The following is a 12,639-nucleotide window of genomic DNA, read 5'->3' on the forward strand; positions in this document are numbered from 1 at the left end:
GGCCCATGTCAGCTGACTCAGGCCCACGGGGCTTGGGCTAAGGGGCTGTTTAATTGCTGTGTAGACAATCGGGCTCGGGCTGGAGCCTGGGCTCTAGGACACTGTGAGGTGGGAATGTCCAGAGCTCAGACTGCAGCCCGAGCCCTGGGAGCTAGAGTCAGCTGGCATGGGCCAGCCATGGGCTTTTATTTGCAGTGTAGACATACCCTACAGGGACTCGCTGCTGAAATACTTTCTGGACTTTGCTCCAAGTTGCAGTGTCCCTGGAACACAATTAGTACTTCAGAGGGCTCATGTATCACCGCTCTGGGTAGCTATAATAGTTACAGTGACATCTATTGGCACTTTATCCATAAACTATTTACATATGGACTCCCACATAGCGCTTCTATAACAGCCAGCGTGTCATTCAGGGTTAACTCTCTGAACCAGCTACTTAAGTAATGAGTATTTTAAAAAATTTAAATGTATGAAACATATTGAAATTATATCATCTGTTTTTCTTTTTCCCATCTTTACCTCTCTCCCATCAAAGATGAGCCATCCTGACTATTTGTATTAGAAGTTTTACTCACACATATTCAACAAGAAAAACCAGTCAGACCGCTGTTAAACACCAACAGAGTAAATCCAAAAGGTAGCACAGTTCACTGTTAGAAAACCACTGAATATAGAGCACAATAGGCATATTGAAACCTAATAGCTGGGATAAAGCTATACAGGTCACCTCTTCCACTAGCCTGCTTAAAGGTGTACCCATAAATATTGTGGAAGACCTTTGCATTTGTACTTGCAAATGTTATGGGCGCAAAGGTAGAGATAGGAAATAAATATGGCCCAATGGAATGTGAATATGTTACTAACATGCAACAATGCAAGTTAATTCTTTGATCGCTTTTCCCTCCCTTTGCTTCTACATTGCTTTTGACAAGATAACTAGCCCTCTGCCAGTCCCACATATGAATGCATGTAATTTAGCCAAGTAACCTAAGCTGAAACAAACAGCAACCCAAAGGACCTTCGGATCCTTATGGGAATTGGTAAACTCTCAAGGTAATGGCAGTTGTCATACTGTAGAGAATTTTCCAGCTACACCATTTAGGATAATATTACAATATGGCTGGCAAGCTATTGTTCTGCTGGTCGGTGTGTCAGCAGCAGTCTGCTGAAGCATCGATTAAACACATGTGTTATATTAGAGATAATAACTGAACTTCCCTTTATGGCATTAGACACAATGATAGTTTCAGGGTTCTGGCTTTGCTATTTCCTGCAGCCTCATCTACAATTATGGAAGCATGGAAGCTGTTGGACTTGGAAACAAAGTGGGCCAGTGGGCTTCACAGCTGAAGAGCAAAGAAATCCCCATATATGGGTTTACCGATGGTGCTATTCTGAGACAAGCCTGCATCTGTACCTGTCACTATATGGGTTTTAGGATGGGCTGAACTGACTCATTCAAATAGTAATAATAATTATTTGCATGTCTGCAATGTCTTTCATCAGAGGATCTCAAAACCCTTTACAATCATTGGGCCAAAAACTGTATTCATTACACTACTGATACTCCCCTCCATTTCTATGGGATATTTGGCTGAATAAGAACTGCAAGATTTGGTGCATTAAATGGACCGTAAGGAAGGAAGAGGTATTTAGGGAGCACTTCACTAACGAATGAAAAGCAGCCACCTCTGGGATGGAGCACAACAGTGTAACAGTGCACAGGATCATTACATGAACAAGAAGCCGATAATACCAGAGACGATTGATCTTGCAGAGGGGAGTTTTAGGTGCAAGGCAATTGGCCAAATTGGAATTTCCCCAGGCCACTTAACGCCTCTCCTCTCCTGAGAAGGGCCATGAGACCTTTAATGAGCACAAATGGTCAGGGTCCTTTGCTTTATACTGAATCTGCACTGAGACACCTCCACCAGCCTCCTGCCCCCGAACAGCAGGCTTCTGAATCCATTCAGAGGAAAGCGCACCAACTACGGAATCCCCACCCTCACTTCCCCATGCAGAGTTTGCTGAAGGTGCTCCTCGCAGCAAAGGACTGACGATAAAATGAGAAGCATCTCAAATCTTTGCCTAGCAAAAGTTAAGCACTTCTTTCTGTTTTTCAGACGTTCCCATGTGATTCCTGATTTCGGTCCAATCTGGAAGCGGGAGTGCTGAGCCTGGGATCACTTGGCCTCATGACACAATCGCAGCAAAGACCAAACAGCTTTTGGAGCTGATTGTTATTACAATAAGTTACACTGTGCTAACAGAACCCACTTTGTCTAGTGACCGCAGGATTGGCAGCCTCTTTCCCCCCACCAGATCCCCCTGTGCCAAGCCGAGGGCAGCCTGTGGAGATAGGCCATTTGATTTACTTCACAGTTATTCCTTGCAGGATGAAGGAAAACTAGAGAAAGGAAATTAAAACCAAACTCAGTGCAGACACACACATGCCTGTAGCCTGCTGGGTCATTGGCTGGCACTGGCAAAGGTCCATTGGATGGAAACTTACAGACTGGATTTTAGCATTCTGTTTGGAGTGCCTATCACGAGTGATCCAGGAGCGAAGGAGTCAAAGCAAGATGGGAAGAGTGGTGTTCTTTTCATCACCTTATAAAAACCATCGCTTGTTATTTATAACAAAGGAAACTGTTTTGGGCCAGACTCTTAAATGGTATAAACTGTAGCTCTATTGGTTTTAGTGGATCTATGCTGATTTACACCAGCAGCGCACCTGGCCTCTTACAGTGTTAAGTAAACATTTCCACTAACTGGTTTCAGAGTGGCAGCCGTGTTAATCTGTATCAGCAAAAAGAACGAGGAGTACTGTTATTTCCTGCAGGCACCTCGTGACAGACTCGTAACCCACCTCTCCTCTCCTCGTCCAGAGAAATTGCTCCCGTAAGTGAGCCAGAGTAGCCCTGCCTGCGTGTCATGGTACGGTGCCTTTGGTTGCACAAAGAAGGACAACTTTGTGGACTAAGGATTTCACATGCAAAATGCTGTACCCAATCCAACAAGCAAAGCCAGCTGAGCAACTTCCAGTGCACTAAGGTTTAAGGACAGGATTTCAAAGAACATTCTGTCTGAGCAGTGAAGCTGAAGACGGGAGATGGCTGCAGCTCATTTAATGTATACCAAATGTACATCTTACGTTCGCATTATCAGCTTTCCATGTACTCCTCTCATAGCTACTTTTTTCCTAGCAGATGATCCTCTTGGAGTTTGAATAACAGATTATTGAACAATGGCTACTCATCTCATTTTCCCTTTCATTAGAGCTACATCCATTAGCCTGAAATTGATCTAATATTCTTGTTTATAGGTCTTCCCAGGTAATGCATTTTTCACATGGATCAATACTATATGTATGGAAATCTTTATGTGGCCTCTTTGGCTCAGGCCAGGGACTTTTCCACATTTGTGTTAGGTGCTTCCTTGCAGGCAGATTGCCATTCATGTTTGTTCTCTGTTCTCTTTGGCTGCGTGTCCTCGGTTTCCTCCAGAGCTGCACATCAGTGGTTCTGGCAGAAGTGGATAACTAATGACTGCAGAAAGTCCTATTTCATGCAAGGTTTATCTCCTTCTGACTGATAGCTAGGTGGATCCTTTCCAGGTTAGGCTTCCCATTTCCTGATGTCCTAGTATGTCAGACACAAGACTTATTCCCCAGCCAAGATTCTGGATGAAGTCCAGCCCCCAGGTCCAAGTTGCTGTGAAGAGACTAGGATAGGTCTATCTCCATGCTTTGCCTCTTAGGGTTTGCCTGTCTGGGAAAACTGACTGGCATAGCTATTGCAGAATAAACTATTCCAGAATAACTCTGCGTGTGGACACTCTATTCTGGAACAAAAGTGACTTTATTCTGGAATAATTACTACATTCACAAAGTGGAGTCTGTGAGGAAAGAGAGAGAGAAAGGGGGAAGACAATGAAAGAAAGATATGGAGTAAACCTTCAGAAAAATTAAAGACAATGTAAATGGCTAAGAGATTAATAAATAAAATAACCTAAAGGGGAATGCAGTAAGAGATCTTACAAGAGCCCAGAACAGAACTAGAGACAACAGCTAGTACGAGCTGCCATTCGAAGTCCAGGGGCTCAATTCAGAATAACTCAGTTGACATCAAATCCATGCCAGATCTGTAACCTTTCAATGGTGTTGAAATCTGATGTCCATTTAGGTACTGACTCACATTGTCATTAAAATGGTATACATGAGAGCAGAATTTGACCCTGGATTTCAATTTTTCTGCCTCAGACAAGCTGGATTTATATGAGCATAAGGATAATGGTACATCAAGGTGAGAAGACCTCAAATGAAGAGTATCTCCCCTTCCTCCCTGGATGCTCTTGCAGCATTAAAGTCAATGGGAGTTTTGCAATTGATTACAATGGGACCTTAAACCACCAGGATGCTGTGAAACTGACACATTTATGTAGGAAACAGTTTTAGGGCATTTTGGTCCCTCATGGAATTAAAGATCCAGATGTCAGCAGCTGCAACTCTGACTATCTGTCTTTGAGTGCACATCAAGGAGCTAACGGTAAACGTACTCTGATTTGTGCCAGCAACTCACTTAGCAGGTGCAAACTGTGTCCACAGACATGGAAACCAGGCCCAAGCCATAGTCCAGAGAGCCAGAGGCTCATGAAAGTACCCAGTCTGGATCCACCCCAGAGATGCCCGGCATAGGAAGCGATGCTGAAAAATCTACTCTTGCTAACACGCTCTGTGTCGCTACAACACAATCAAACCTGATAGAGGAGGGAGTCAACGCAATCAGGTCATTCCTGCTTTCAACATCTATTCATATGTGCATATAAAAGAAAAGAAAATACTGACTAAGTACATAAAGGGGCAAGAGTTACTTAGCTCAGTAATTTTCCCCCCTTTGCACCACTTTGGAAAATACATCATTTTAATTTTTTTCAAATCCCGGGCCTTGTATGTACAGTAAGAGCAAGTGTCTAAGAGCTACATTTTTTCCTCTTATGCTGTCATAATTATGGTCTCATTAAGATTCCAATAAAAAAAGTCAAGAAAACCGTTTTCTTCTTCTTCTCCTTTTTTTTTCTTAAGGAAAACAGAAGTGCCCACAGTGTCTCTCTACATGCTACGCTTTTAAAATATTTGCATTTGAAATTCCTCACTGCAAATAATTCCAAGCCAAATGTAAATATAACACTTAGATTACTCCCAGAAGAACATTCTTTTGACCATTAATCCTCCCAATTCAGAATTTTTTTTTTGCAAGACTGTAATTTCCCCATATTGACTGTATCCTGCAATTTGACAGGGAGTGTGTGCTAGAAAAAATATATATCTTAGAACCCACTGGAGCTCACTTTGTCTCCTCTGCTTGCTTTTTGTCAGCTCCTCTGTCAACCCTTGGTGCTCTTACACAGCCCATGGGGGGAAAAGGTCTGTTTGTTATGACAGAATGACTGGGATGAGGTTCTTGGCAGGATGTTGAGTGGATTATGAGCTTCCAGGCATGCGAGACAAGGTGCATTAACATACTGTACTATAGCTGGGGAAAAGGAGAACATAGCAGAACTTTCAGCAGGAGATAGGTGGCAATCAACATTATCATCCTGGCCTCCTGAATCTATCTATCTATCTATCTATCTATCTATCTATCTATCTATCTATCTATCTATCTATCTATCTATCTATCTATCTATCTATCTATCTATCTATCTATCTATACACACAGATTTTAAAGCCAGATGGTCAGCTATGATTATAATCATATAGTCTGACTTCCTGCATACACAGGCTAAAAAACATCACAGAGTAGTTTCTGCATTAAGCCTGAAACTTCTCTTTGAGCTACAGCATATCTTTAAAAAAGATAGCCCGTCTTGGTTTAAACACATCAAGTGATGGAGAATCCGCCACATCCCTTGTTAAGTTGTTCCAATGGCTAATTATCCTCACTGTTAAAAATCTGTGCCTTGCATCAAATGAATGCTCAACAGCACTCTAGTGCCTAGAAACCCAGTGTCTCTTGGAGATAATGTGGCATGAAAAGATCCTCAAGAAAGAGGTAGTAAAGGAATGGTTTCCCCCTATGTAGATGCATGTTGGACCCTGGTTCACCCAGCATGGACCCTGGTTCACCCAGGGTCATATTAACTACCTGCAGCCAGGAAAAGAATAAAATAGCTAATGACTAGTTCTCTTATGCAGGTTGTGTTTCAGATTTAGATCTATTTACTTACTCCTTCAAATTGTGTATATGATATTAATGCTCAATGGAAAATTATAGAACTGGCCAGATTCAGGTCTTGAAAAGTAAAGTGAAAGTTCACCCTAACAATCGTGCCCCTGAACTCAAGCCTAGCCTGCTGCACCCCAGCCCCATTATTCCTTGAACCCATATATAGCTGTGCTGATGCCCCCCAATTATGATCTGCAGCAACCCTGATATTCGAGTCTTCCCCTCCCCTTGCACATCTCTGCTAAAGCACATCAAGCCTAACCTGCAGCATCCACTGCTATTCTAGACCAGGCACTGATTTCTAATCATGCTAAGCAATATTTGGACTTTGTAATGCCCACAGACACTTAGTAAATTTTATTGTAGGTGTGAATCCCTCCCACCTCACTCCCCCCCCACCAAAATTCATCACCACATGTGACAAGGAGGGATTCTAAATACCAATACCCAGAGGTAAACGATTTGTACAATGCTGTTCTCTCTGTTTAACCAGCTAATACTCAGCTACAACTGTAAACACATTTCTTCATCATCAGAGTTGAATATTTAATCTATCCATTGCTGCAAAGTGAAAGAATCTGTTTTGATTTCCCCAGTGACTGGACACAATGGTATGACACAGACGACTATGGTAAAATACTGACTCATTCTAGTAGAGAAAAATAATTGAGTTTTCTAGCACGTGACAATAAACTCTGCAACTATGGTAGAGTTCCTGCCAGGCGCTGTTCCAATGTAAGCCATGCTGCTTCAGTGATGCACATATCGGATTTGATTGGTAAGACTATGGGAATGAGTACAAAGAAAATGTAACGAAAAAAATGTCACTTGAAGAATGCTCTCAACCATTTAAAAACAGAGGAGGATGTTATCTATTATTTACATAGCACAGAAATTGGCTACATGGTTTAAATACACGGATGAGAACAAGGGGCCAGAATTTGGTCTTGGTCTTTACACCAGTATAAAGCTGAGTGGATTTACCCCTGTCTTCCTCTGATGCAAGCAAGAGAACAATCAGATGCATGCCCTGTGTTCTGCATAGTCTGCTTGTCTTTCATTTCAGTCCCTTTTGTATAAACTGTCTAACCTAAGAATATTCAGCGATGGGTTTTGGACTGGGAGTTATTACGCGTGTGGTTTATGCGTGGACATGTGTACAAGGAGAAGCCAGCGCATATAAGCAGGCTGGTAAACAGACCCATACAAGTATTGCAGTTTTGGTAATACTGGTTTTGTACTACAGAGCTGTTTTCTCATCAGACATGATCCCTGACTCAATACATTTCTATCAGCCACCATGCCAGCAAATTTGTTAGCCCTGTGGGACATCTGGTAGCAAGTTTCACAAATGAATTCTGTAATGATAAAACTCCAACTGAGCTTTTTAAGACATAGGAGCAAGTTTTCACTGTCATCTGAGAAGGGTATTAATGATGCAAAGTTAGCTGCAGGGGTATTTTATTCTCTCTTTTTTTTCTTTCCTTTTTTGCAACAACTGCATTTCATCTTGTATGACCATTTCCTGAGCTAAGGCATATATCAAATTGTTTTTCAGAGCCCCACATCTGTGAAAAGATCCTCTGAAAAAATTGTAATACACTAAACTATGGTAATTGCAGCATTGTGGATTTAAGAAATGCATTGGGCATAGTGTGAGACATTAGAAGTGCACTTGGGCCTAGCTTCTCAATATCCCGAGTAAATCTGTAATGTACTAAAGCAGGCTAAATAACCTGAAATAAATTATTTTGACTTCTAAAAATATGCTAATTGCACCAGTTAGCAGGTTGCCCAAATAATTGACTAATAAGGGGCTCTACCAGTTAGGAACTATGGTTTATTATGTTGCATACTGCAGGTATAAGCTCCAACCTTAAAAGTGCATGGAGCACTATACAAAAAAAAAACAAAACCCTGTCTAGCGGATTAAAATAGGGAGTCAGAAAGGTCCCTCTGCCAGAGTGCAGTGGGGCGGTGCATGGTTTAGATTCTCTATCTCTGTGATCTGTCATTTATTCAGTTCAATTGCTGTAAGAACTCAGAGACAGTTTAATCTGATATCAGGGCTGGATCATACAGAGACACCCGCTTCTGCACTCCTGAAAGCTAACCCAGGCAGGGAGGGAGAGAATGTGGAAAGGTTTTGTTGATAAAATAATAATGCATTGGGAGTAACCTGGAAAGGCTAGTGCCCATAGCAGCTGATGTGATTTGAACTGGACAATGGAGTTGTAATATACCTTTGATGACTCATGTTTTCCTCTCTTGTGTTCTTCATTCCTGACCCTCGGGTCCCGGGCTCAGGAGCAGATGCAGATCCAATGTTCTGGTTGTGCTGAGGTCAGTGCAGATACGTGTGATTTCCCTTGTCTGTCTAGGCGTCAGCGCCAGAGCATGGCAGCCTGATAAAAAGGTCGTTTACCAGTCCCATATTGTGAAGAAGTTTGTGCTCTTCCTGACTGTTTGTAACTCACAGCACAACAAAGTATCGCTTTGGTACTGGGGAGAGCAGGCTTACAGGGAACAAGCTGCTATGATACAATTTCTTTTCCTATGTCTAACACCCCCTGACTCACACCCCATGTATTTACCCTGAGAAGCACAGCTCTGACTCATCTTGTTTTCACTGAGGTGTCTCTTTCAGTTCACATGCTCCTAGGTGAGTTAAGCGGACACACTTTACTGCAGATCTTATAAGGGCCAGCTTGAAAATCTCTTACATAACTGTGGAGCGGGGTTACTCCCCTTGGCAGCAAAACTGAAGTCAATGGAACTGCTTGCATGCATAAGAATCTCAGAATCTGTCCCATTGTAAGTGGCTCAGTCTGAATTCAAAACCAGGATCTTCCCTGGGATCTCAGCCTTCTATAACAGCCATGAGACCTTGCTTAAAGGTAGCAATTTGTTCTGTATCATGAAGAGCCAACAAGACTTAAGGTGAAATTTGATCAAAGTAGACTTCAGAAGATACACAACATCTCCTGACATAGGAGACTAACATAATGATTGGCTCCCGTTGTGGGTACCAAGCCCTCACTAGGGAAATATCATTGCCAGGATACACACCACCTTCCTAGGTCTCCACCTATGGCTAAGTTTGGGCTGCCCTGGTTTGAAAAAACAATGGGAAAAGCAGCCTGATGCAAAGTGGATGAACAGTTGTTCTGGCAATGCAGGGGTTGTCTAATTCAAGTGCCAGAATTAAAGACTAAAGCTTTAAAGTTTCGTTACATTTCCCAATTTTATTTAACGTTGTCCATAGTAAGGTTTTGAAAACACGTCCCACGCAAACAGGCTATGTGTTTCACGTGGATTTCATTGTCTCGGAGCTGACCCATGGAGGAAGAACAAGTGGTCATGTGACAGACCACAGCTGAGATGTAACAATAGCGTCACAGCTGTGACACATGTAATACTGCTGCAAAACCCCATGGACTGGGATTATCATCAGTTTTCTTAGCCTTATCAGACTCCCCTTTAATCCATACACAATGCAGCTGCTAAGATCACCCCTCTTGCTCATCACTTAGATCATATCACTCCTCTCCTAGAATCCCTCTGTCAGTGCCCCGTCCGCGATCACGTCAGATTTCACTTTATTGTTGCACGTATGCACCAGAAACTCTAGGTGTATGTCTACGCTGCAGCGGGGAGTGTGCCTCATATTGCCAGCAGACAGACTCGTGCCGGCAGGGCTGGGGCTAGCATGCTAAAAATAGCCGTGTGGATGTTGTGGCTCCAGCTGAGATACAGGCTAGCCACTGGAGCTCAGACCCAGGGGCTGGTGTAAATCAGCATAGCTCTCTTGGGCTTACAGGAGCTAATTACCTGGCCCAATACCTCTATGGCTAAATTATTTTAGATGGGCACCATCAAGCATCAGGGCCCTGATGCAAAGTCCACTGATTTCAATGGAAAAACCTTCACTTTGGATCATGCCCTAAATCAAAGAGAGGATTTACAGTGAGTGAATATAATGTATGTGCCTGATATTCCTCTCCAATGTAAATCGGGAACAACGCCATTAAAATCAGTAGAATTACATAGCTGTAAATGAGAATCCTATATATGAAGCCAATATATTATATATATATAAATAAAGCATCTTCATTTCCCCCTCTGGCCATTAAATTGATGTAATTCCCTAACTGAAGCAAACACTTTCAGATTACAGGAGTAGAACAAAGTGATACCAGCTATGACAGGAATGCAGCTTCCTATGGAGGAGGATCTGTGGCCAACAATATTTGCTCCGTCTTGTTTTTTCTGTTCCTAAAGTGTCAGCAAAGAGGTAGCCTTTCTTGGGAGTGGGATGATGGGTGGTTTGGAGCAAGGATCGAGTTGGTGGCTCCTTCGGCCTTCAGTTCTTGCCAGACTGAACTTTTCTCTATTGATATCTTTTCTGGACATCAGCAGAGAGGTCAAAGATTAGAGAGGCCACGGAAGGCCAGACTCCTCTGTTTCAGGATTAAACCAGACAGGCAGGGACAGTGTGAGAGAGGCTGGTGTGATGGTAGCCATCATGGCCAACATATTCGAGATTGGAGACCTCCAGAGATGACAGCATGAGTCTCTGTAGTTTGAGCTAAATAGCCTGACTTTGTAGCTGGAAACTGTAGGCGACTCTCTCTCTGCTCTGGTCACAGAGGAAGACTTGTAATTATCTCTCTCTCTCACCAGTGTGTAACGTAGGCACTGAGCTGCAATTGCCATCCTGCACATTTTAATAGGAACAAACAGTTCTAAGTTAGGAGAAAATATTTTGAGGAGATAAAACCTGAGCTCACGCCACTAAAATTAATAGTTTATTTTTTTTTTGCCATTGACTTCAGTAGGAGCAGGGCCAGGATTTCCAAGTTCCACACCAAAGGGGTAAGTGAAAATTGAATTGCAACATGTGCCCCTTGCATATCAAGCCTGGATTGGGCTCAGAAAGTCATGCGTGGGTCTAGCCCCGCAGTAAATTACTTGTGCTGCCACAGAAAGGAAATCTGCGATCCTGAACAGGCTCCATTACTCTTCAAGGCTCAAACCTGGGGCAAAGAGAGAAGAGAGCTCCTTGCCTTGACCTTAGGTGACACCTTGTAGCTGTTACAGTGACAGCATTAACTAGACTCTGAAGGTGTGCTGCAATCTGTGTCTGACAAAGAGACGGAAGGGACAACAACAGGGTGCGTGAGAGAGGGTGGAATAAAGGAGAAGGAAGTGAAGGAATCCCATCACATACAGGATCTATTGCTTTGTAGGGAAAAATGTCTTAATTTCTATGGTCACTGGGCAAAAATCAATGGAAAGTAGAGATTAGTTCAAGCTGCAAAGCATCTGAATCCAGACCCATTTTTTCCCAAGGTCTGGGGCTGTTTATACCTGACCCATTATAGAGATGGGGCCAGCCAGAAAGTTAGGGTCTGGATCTGAATCGGAACCCCTGCAATGTTCAAGGGTGTTTGGAACCCGAGTTTTGAGTCAGGTCAGTTGCGGATGTAGAGGATCTATAGATCTGGCTTCTTTGAAGAGTTTTTATAAGCATTCACATAATGTATTGATCACAGCTCTGTCCAGAAGGGGATTTGAATATTTAAACAGAGCACTTAACCAAACAGCAGCTGGCTCCCACCTCGGGCAACGTCAGACGGCCGCAAACAATATCCATCTATGCTAGGCTGCCACGAGCTTGCAATCCTCCCCCTCAGGAAGATGGTTTATGAACTGTGTACGAGTGTTTTCATTCGACGGGAGGAATGTTGTTTTCCTAAAATCGGGAATTAGGACTGGGGCTCATTTCAGGAATCAAGGTGCTAAGCCTCAGGAATCCAGCCACGCCGACTCACAGACAGCATCGGAGGCTCTGAGAAACAGCAGTGCCAACTGCCAGGAAGCTGGCTGCTGAAACTGTGCAAAGCTAATTGGTGCTTTTCTAAAGATGGCTCTTGTGTGTTAGCAGAAGGCGTTGCATGCGTTCCTCTAGAAGAATTTTGGGGAAAAGACTCTTGTGGGTTTCTTTTCAGACCCTGTGTTCACTGGGAGCAACTGGGATGGATCATCTGGATTGATCCTCATTTCTTTCCTCCACAGTGAGAACTGGTTCTGATGGGATTGGCAATGGCTCCTCGCCCCTTATGCCACTGCCTGGAGTGCAGAAAGCACATGAACAGGGCTCTCTCTTCTGGACCATTCTGGGAGTGTGGTCTTTTTATTTTTTTTTTAAAAAAGGTGTGTTATGTGGGTGGATTTAATTAGCAATAAAAGAAAGGGTCTAATAGAATTAGTTTGTTCCAGACATACTGAAAGACGTTCCTGTGTCAGTTGTTTTCTCTTTCCCTTGCTCTGCCAGTCCCCATTAGACATGATATGTAGCACCCTCTGCTATTCCAGTTCTCAGCATCCCATGCAGCTCTGTGGATAAACC

This window comes from Lepidochelys kempii, chromosome 14, assembly GCF_965140265.1.
Source record: "Lepidochelys kempii isolate rLepKem1 chromosome 14, rLepKem1.hap2, whole genome shotgun sequence".
Classification (NCBI taxonomy): Eukaryota; Metazoa; Chordata; order Testudines; family Cheloniidae; genus Lepidochelys; species Lepidochelys kempii.